The sequence below is a fragment of the Papaver somniferum genome, chromosome 5 (assembly GCF_003573695.1).
Source record: "Papaver somniferum cultivar HN1 chromosome 5, ASM357369v1, whole genome shotgun sequence".
Classification (NCBI taxonomy): domain Eukaryota; kingdom Viridiplantae; phylum Streptophyta; class Magnoliopsida; order Ranunculales; family Papaveraceae; genus Papaver; species Papaver somniferum.
This window is the reverse complement of record NC_039362.1, coordinates 207,026,717-207,036,260: the sequence shown is the minus strand read 5'-3', so window position 1 is coordinate 207,036,260 and position 9,544 is coordinate 207,026,717. Positions and strand designations below refer to the sequence as shown.

Genomic DNA, 9,544 nt, shown 5'->3' with positions numbered 1-9,544 from the left:
TAAGTCGTTAACCTGGTTTTAGAGAAGAAAACCAAAGGTTAAAGGAGAATCGACTCTAGCGAGCGCACTAGTATCACACAGACGTGTGGGGATTAGTTTTGCACAATGCTAGATGTCTCCTTTATATAGCCTTCAAATCAGGGTTTTGCCTTAGTTACAAAGCAATCCATATTCACCGTTAGATGAAAACCTGATTTACATTCAAGCTAATATTTCTCAACCGTTAGATCAAAAACTTAGCTTGTCACACACACTTGGGTAGACATTTACTGGGTTTATGAAAACCATGCCCAAACGTGTACGTGTATGTTGGTTCAACATAGTAACCCAAAAGTTTAACCATATGAGCATTTCATATTAAACACGCAAACAAGTTTTTGGAAAATCCCAGCAGAAACTCTCGGTAAGAGAACTTCCGTCAGTTCGCGGACTTGGCAAAGCCAATTTCTCCGGTTTCTCTCAATCAACAAAGTTCAAAAACTTCGGATTAAGGAATACATGGTTATGTAATCTAAACTCTCATTCCAATCATTGAGACATTCTCAGAGGACGTTATATAGCCGTTATTCACAGACCATTTCACGTCAAAGCAATTCTCAAAGTAATTGAAACTTTTCATGACTTTCGTCACTAGGTGAAGATAAACTTGATCAAAGCAAAACGCTTTACCAACACACGATTTCGAGAAAAAGATAAGTAGTGAATACTCAGCTCGAAATGTCAAATGTGTATGATCCAGTCTATATAGCATACGACTTTTTGTCTCATAAGAAGTAGGAGATAGAATAGATAGACTTTTGAGTGATAGATAAGTTCAAGTCTCCACATACCTTTTTTTTATGAAGTTCCACGGTTCCTTGTGTAGATCTTCGTCGTTGTATGATGAATCTCCATGAAGTCCTTGAGCTCAACTACACTTTTCTATCTTAGTCCGAGACTTAGCTATAATAGACTAGAAATCAAGACTCATAGTTTTGATCACTAACACTGACAAACATGCTTGATATAGCAACGCATGCGAGATCGACCGAGCTATGCTCTAACACATAGCAACTTTCTACCTTGGGTAGTTTGAGCCATCGAAGACTAGTGGTAGGTTTATTGAGATAACACCTCTGTCCATAGAGTCGGATCGCCACAAACACAGACTTGTAAGGTATTAAACGTGTTTGCCTGCTCTGATACCAATTGAAAAATGGGGGTACAACAAACACACCCAATATTTCGCTTAGCAATCTGTATGGACAAACCCCAATATACTTTCTAGAGAATAAACTAGACAGTCAGACTCAACCTAGATAAAAAGTATATCAAAGAGTTTATATCTCAATCTCTCGATTTGATATATACTCAAGCAAATAGAAATCTGCGAGTCCTTATCAAATACTAGAGAGATAACTTGGATGGTACTAAAGACCAATATCCAAGTGTCAATCAATTTAAATCAACAACCAAAAGGTCGGATATTCTAATTGATTGAACAACGCACAACCTGTGATACTTCAATTATATAACAAAATATAATGCGGAAAAGAAATAACACAGACAACAGAATTTTGTTAACGAGGAAACTGCAAATGCAGAAAAACCCCGGGACCTAGTCCAGATTGAACACACATTGTATTAAGCCGCTATAGACACTAGCCTACTCCAAACTAACTTTGGTCTGTACTGTAGTTGAACCCCAATCAATCTCACACTGATCCAAGGTATAATTATGCTCTTACGTCTATGATCCCAGCAGGATGCTACGTACTTGATTCCCATAGCTGATCTCACCCACAACTAAGAGTTGCTACGACCCAAAGTCGAAGACTTTAATAAACAAATTTATCACACAGAAAAGTCTACGGTAATAGATAAATCCGTCTCCCACGAATATACCTAGAGTTTTGTTCCGTCTTTTGATAAATCAAGGTGAACAGGAACCAATTGATAAACCGGACTTATATTCCCAAAGAACAGCCTAGTATTATCAATCACCTCAGAATAATCCTAATCGACGCAGCGAAAAAATATATTGTGGAATCACAAACGATTAGACGAAGTGTTTGTGATTATTTTTCTATCTTGCATATCGGAGATATAAATCTCGATCCAATTATTACAATTGTACTCGTAACGATAGAAGATGCAAGATCAGATCACACAACTACAAGAAAAGTATTATCGGTCTGGCTTCACAATCCCAATGAAGTCTTTAAGTCGTTAACCTGGTTTTAGAAGAAGAAACCAAAGGTTAAAGGAGAATCGACTCTATCTATGTAACTAGTATCACACGTAAGGTGTGGGGATTAGGTTTCCCAGTTGCTAGAGTTCTCCTTTATATAGTCTTTCAAATTAGGGTTTGCAATCAATGTTAGCTTGGTAACAAAGCATTCAATATTCACCGTTAGATGAAAACCTGATTAGATTCAAGCTAATATTTCTCAACCATTGGATAGAAAACTTAGCTTGTTACACACAAATGAAATGTCCAATTTTGGTTTATGTAACCGTTCCCAAACATTAACATTTGTGGGTTCAACAATAGTTAACCAAATGGTTAGCCATATGATTACTTTCATATCCACCATATTCTTCTTCACCATAACTAGTTCAAATGACTCAAATGAACTAGTTAGAGAGTTGTTCAATTGCTTAGATCTTATGTAACTACACAAGACACAATCGAAGCAAAAACAGTTTGATTCACTCGAATCGGTTCATGAACTTTATAGACATGGTTTGCAAAAGCATTCCTTAGTTTATATAAAAATGTGTTCAAGAACAACTGATTTTAGATATAACCTTCTCAAGTTCGTGGACTGGGTTCGGGGACTTAAGCTCACGGAAGGAGTTCACAAACTCCAGTAGAAATTCTCGGGTCGAGAACTTCCGCCAGTTCGCGGACTTGGCTCACTCCACATTCTGTTTCACTTGATCAACAAAGTTCGCAAACTTTGGTTCAAAGAATAAGGACTTATACATATATGTGTTTCCACAACAATGTTTATATCCTACCAATGGTTATGTAATTTAAACTCTCATTTCAATCATTGAAACATTCTCAGAGGACGTTATATAGCCGTTATTCACATACCATGTTTCGTCAGAGCAATTTCCAAAGTAATTGAAACATAACATGACATACGTCACTAGGTAAAGATGAATTTGGCTAAAGCGAAAGCTTACCAACACATATTTCGAGAAATAGATAGGCGAGTTACACTCGGCTCTAAATAGAAAATGTGTATAATGAAAGTCTATATATCAAAACGACTTTTGTCTCAAGAGTATGAGATAGAGTAGATAGACTTTTGAGTGACAGATAAGTTCAAGTCTCCACATACCTTTTAGTCGATGAAGATCCACAGTTCCTTGAATAGTCCTTCGTCTTGTATGATGATTTTCATGGAGTCTTGAGCTCAACTATACTTTATATCCTAGTCCGAGAACTTTAGCTATATAGGCTAGAAATCAAGACTTATAGTTTTGATTACTAACATTGACAAACATGCTTGAGATAGCAACGCATGCGAGTTCGACCGATCAATGCTCTAACAGATATACTTTTGAGTGATAAATAAGTTTTAAGTCTCCACATACCTTTTAGTCGATGAAGTTCCACTGGTTCCTTGAGTAGTTCTTCGTCTTCATATGATGATCGCGGTGGAGTCTGAAGCTCAAGTACACCTAACTATCCTACTCCGAGACTTTAGCTATAAGTAGACTAGAAATCAAGACATATAGTTTTGACAACTAAATATGACAAACAAGCTTGAGATAGCAACGCTTGCGAGTTCGACCGAGCAATGCTCTAACAGTGTCAATCAAGTTCTATCCAGCAATAAAGGTCGGATCTATCAATTGATTGAACTATGCAAAACCTGTGATATTTCAATTATATAAACAAATATAAGGCAGAAAATAAATAACACAGACGCCAGAAATTTTGTTAACGAGGAAACCACAAATGCAGAAAAACCCCGAGACCTAGTCCAGATTTGAACACCACACTGTATTAATCCGTTACAGACTCTAGCTTACTACAAGTTAACTTCGGTGGAATGTAGTTGAGCCCTAACCAAGTCTCACACCGATTAAGGTACAGTCGCGTTCCTTACGCCTCTAGCACAACGTCGGATTCTGCACACTTGATTCCCTTAGATGATCTCACCTACAACTAAGAGTTACTACGACCCAAAGTCGAAGACTTATAAACAAGGTTGTTTCCCATAGATATGTCTATCCTTTATTCTTTTTGTTCCGTCTTTTGATACGATGATCAAGGTGAACAAGAACCAACTAATAATCCGGTCTTACACTCCCGAAGAGCAGCCTATAAATATTAGTCACCTCAATAACCTAACTGATTAACATAAGAAGTTATTGTGGAATCACAAGAGTCTGAGACAAAGAACTGTTGTGATTACTTTCTATATCTTACCTACCGGAGATAAATCTCGAGTAAATCTTAGAGAAGATAAAACTCAATACGATAGAACAAGTAAGATCAGAATACACAACTACAGAGAAAATATTTGGATCTGGTTTCACGAATCCCAAATGAAGTCTTCAAGTCGTTAACCTAATAATGGTTTTGGAAAACCTAGGTTAAAGGAGAATCGACTCTAGTTTGCAACTAAGACACATGGAAGTGTCAGGATCAGGTTTTCCAGTTGCTAGAGTTCTCCCTTATATAGTATTTCAAGCCACGGTTGCTTACAATCAACGCTAAGATAGATTAGTAACAAAGCATTCAATATTCACCCTTAGATGAACTCCTGATTTAAGATTCAAGCTAAGTCTGCTTAGAAATTAAGCAATTAATCTCCACCATTAGATGGTTTTATCTTGTTACACACAAATGAAATATATTTATATTTAGATATGGGTAACAGTACCTAAACGTGTATATTAGGTTGGGTCAATAACAGTTAATCGAAGTTAACCATATGAACACTTTTGACTTAACCATATTTATTTAACACTTCTAGATCAAATATGATGATCAATCAATCATGATAGATAATAAAATGAATTTAATTTTGTTTTAAATTGATTTTTTGAATTGTTCACTATCTCATAGAAATATTCATGAACAGATTGAAACGAAATCCGTTTGATTCGTGATTGTACAAAGTACTTATACAAGAATCAATTCATGAATATTAAGCCAAGGTTTGCAAAGTTAATATGCATTCCTTAAATCATAAATTTTTTAGTTCATGATTATGAGAATCACACATTACCGATTTTAGGACTTAACCACTATGTTCTCAAACTAGGTACGCGAACAGCAGCTCCGGACCTTGGCCTAGTCAAGCCGTTCGCAAACCCGGTTCGCGAACAACCGTTCCGGACCCAACTTAGGTAAACCCGTTCGCATACTAGGTACGCAAACAAGAGTTCCGGACATTCTCAGGTACATCCGTTCACATACTAGGTACGCAAACAAGAGTTACAGACCTGAATCGTCACAATACAGTTCGCATACTGAGTATGCATACCGTGTTGTATCCAGACATGGGTAATCGTTCTAAACTCTTATTTCAATTATTGAAACATTCTTAGAAAACGACAATGGTTGTCTTACATATACCATTAGATTCAAGTAATTTCCAAGTGATCAAAAGATCAATACGAAACTTCCCGAGCTAACATCAAATGACTGTCTAACACAAATCATATAAGATGTTCAAGGTAATTTTCTCATGATCATCTTTTGACTTAATATTTAGTTTCCAACAAATAAATTGTTTCCAACTAAACTCGTCAAGAATACGATGAACATAACTAAAGCAAAAAGCTTCCAACACGTATTTCGAGAAATAGATAAGCGGGATAAACTCGTCTCGAAATATCAAATGTGTATAATGTAAAAGTCTATATAGCTATACGACTTAGTCTCATTAGAATATAAAATAGAATAGACTTCTGAGTGATAGATAAACTTTAGCCTCCACATACCTTTTATTGATGAAGTTCCTCCAAGCTCCTCAGTAGATCTTCTTCTTTAATTGGTGAACGCCGTGAAGTCTAAATCTCAACTACACATTCTATACTAATCTGAGACATATCTTTAAGTAAACTAGAAATCAAGTATATAGTTTTGATCAACTAAACTTGAAAAACAAACTTGAGATAGCAACGCTTGCGAGTTCGATCGAGCATTGCTCTAACAATCTCCCCCTTTTTCAATTTTAATGACAAACTATCATCTAATATCAATCATCAATTTCATTAAACTATCATCATAATCAAAAATCAAAAAACTTAAAACCTAAAATTCTTACCCCATTCGATTTTGTGGACGGAATCAAATCAAACCACCCTCAAACGGTCACAATCTTGATGTTGATCAAACCCACAAAGCGATTTGACGAAATGAAGAAGAAATCGAGAAGAAATCTTGATGCAGTTGAGTTCTTGACAGAGAAAGAAATGAAGAGATGGAAGAAATGAAAGAAAACTCGAGTTCTGTTGATAAAATGGGGATTTTGGCTGCGCCGTTCCATTCAGCAAAAAGTACAAAAAGTTTTCACGCTGAACGATTCAGGGCAGCCTCGCTGTTTGGTTCTGCGACTAGCATACTAGATTAGCACTACCATAGGACTTAGGAGGTTATTCTGGCTTTTAATCTAGATGCTAGATTAGAAGATCATAGGACTTAGCCTAAGCAAATGTATATCTGATGAGAAAACAGTAATTCAGAAGAAAAAAAATTACTTGTGCATTCCTTTGAGTATTTTTTATCTAGGAACATTGCAATTAATTCGTGGAAATATGAACGACATTTAAGTTGATTCGGATAAAATTTTCATTCATCTGGTGCTTTTACAAGTATCATCAGTATGCGTAAAATGGTTGGTCATGATATTACTAGATAAAAAATGTTCGAACAACGCATGGACAATTTTCTTTTCCAAAAAAAGTAGTACAGATCTCAATCTACAAAACTCACACGAGGAAAATCACATCGAAATACAACTCTTTATTTATTTCTCCACAAAAGTTGATTATACATAGGCTCTTATTTGTTCTGTAATAATAGTATATAAAGTGGCGTTTTGCGCATGATCATCTAGGTTTTTCTGAGGAAGTTTTTGAACCATTGGGCAGAGGATTTAGGATATCTCTTCAATAAACCATCTTTGTAGTCTACAAAATTGATCCCAAACCTAACTGTGTAGCCAGCATTCCACTCAAAGTTGTCTAGCAAAGACCACGCAATGTATCCCCTCACATCAACACCCTCCCTGCACCATTTGTAAAAAAAAAAGAAAAGAAAACACTAAATTAACAACACAACTAATAAATAAATAAAATATCGATGTTAATGTAATACAATAGGGAAATTCACCGGATGATAATACCAATGATTTGAGTTCGAAAGAAAATATAATTCATTTTAGTTTTATGGAACCATGAAAAGTGTTAAAGTATACATTCTTACGAAACATAAAGTCCAACTGGCCAGGCAAAAAGAGAATCAGAGATTTGAGTGTAGCTTACTTGATAGCTCTTTGGACTTGATAGAGATGGCTATGATAGTAAGTGATCCTCAAGTCGTCCTTTAATGCTTCCTTCAACGATAATGTAGGATCATTTTTCTCAGATATCCCTAAGAACAACACAACCAACATAGAAAAATAAATAAATCGAATACGCGTGCAATTATCATAGATAACTGGATTACTGGAACCTATCTGATCAAATGAGAACATCATATATAACCATATATTTTCAATCAATGATAGTACATTTTAGTTTATTTACCGTTCTCAGTAATGTAAATTATGGGATTCTTGTACTTTCACTTTGTGTAATGCAGTAGACTTTTTATTCCTTGTGGGTACACATGCAACCAAGGAGATATTCCTGACTGCACATTTGATAGTTAAACCATTAGTATTTCATTCCAATTAAGAAACGTTTACAACAAAAAGTGCATAATGTGTAAGTTCAAACCTTAAGACCAATGGGAACGCCTTTTCTGTCCGCTGTTACAATAAAAAGCAACACTATGTTAATAAGCTAGCTACAAAAATGGGTTGTCCGAGTGGCACCAATATGTAACTCGTACTTACAACAAAGTCTCAAACCACCAAAAAAAAACTACTATGTAGTACTATAGTTCAAAAGAAACTTACTAATTTACTTAGCTTGAGCATCAGTGTTGTAACTAGGATTAATATTGTTGTTAGCGTTCATAACATGTTCTGCATAATTTCCAGTGTAGTAGTTTAGTCCGAGGAAGTCGAATGAACCCTTGACCATGTCTGCTTCTTCTTTACTGAATTTTGGTAGCCTATCTCCAACCAGAGATTGCATGCTCAGTGGATATCGGCTGAATGTTAATGGATCCACGAACCTAAAGAAAAGAAAAAATCTTATGGATTGCCAGAAACTAGCAGATGTAAATTTTTGATGTCTTGGAAGGTTACCGAGGGGTGGACATACTTACCAACCGTACATGAAATCGAGGGCTCGAAGGGCAGCATGTCGATCACTTTTAGCATTGGAAAAGGGCACCATCCAGTGAGACACTAATGTGATTCCAATTTTTCCCTTTTGTGATGCCTGCATCAATATTCACATGTAACATATCTAAGCATAAAAATTCATCTCCATTACGCTTGTTTGGTGTATATGTAAATATTACCGGATACTTGAGCTTATAAACATGAACTGCGGTAGCATGAGAGAGGAGCTGATAGTGACCAGTCAAATAGGGTTCAGTCCCCGAATGACCAGCAGTGCAGTTAGGGTCAATGTATTTTGAACATCGGCCAGGTGCGAAATTTCCCAATGCATAACCACCGTTGCTAAATGTCCGTGGCTCGTTTAATGTGATCCAATGCTTAACTCTATCACCAAATTCTTTGTAGCATAGTTCTGCATAATCCTTGAAGTCATCCCTGAAAAATGCAAATTACTGCATGTTAGCATTTCTTGATTTTATAAATCAAATGTTTCGGTTCGAAGCTTACACAACACGAGGGCTTAAAAATCCTCCATATGCATCTTCAAGGCCTTGGGGAAGATCCCAGTGAAAGAGCATCACATACGTCTGTATAATTGACATATTGTGTAATTGTTTGTCTGGCTTACACTCTCTTTACTCGCGCCTGTTATCCTTTCTGTTTATTCTTACTTTTCTGTTAGCTTTCCGTTAGACACGTGTCCCTTTATTTGTGGTATGTATTTCTTGTATGTTGGTTGGTGGTTATATAGACCAACTCTGTGAGTCTGTAAGAGCGTCCACAGTGGTGCGAGTATAACTAAAGACCAAAGACTAAAAAAAAAGATCAAATTTGGGTTTAGTCCGTCCTGTGGCGTAGCGGGTGACGAGTAAATTTGGTCGCGCGTTGATATAAAGTCCGCTTCATCGTCCAGCGTAGATAAAGATTACGCCTGGCATGGGGCATTGATAAAGATAACGCCTGGTATGGGGCGTTGATAAAGATAACGCCTGGTATGGGGCGTGAACTATAGCAACGCCTGGTGTGTGGGACGGAGATTATACGTTCGCCCGGATTCAAAAAAAAAAAAAAAAAAA

General features: G+C 36.4%; 1 pseudogene; it reads right to left on the bottom strand.

Annotated features, from left to right (window-relative positions):
• Window positions 1-7,045: 7,045 nt before the first annotated feature.
• Window positions 7,046-9,070, bottom strand: LOC113280640 (annotated as a pseudogene).
• Window positions 9,071-9,544: the final 474 nt, after the last annotated feature.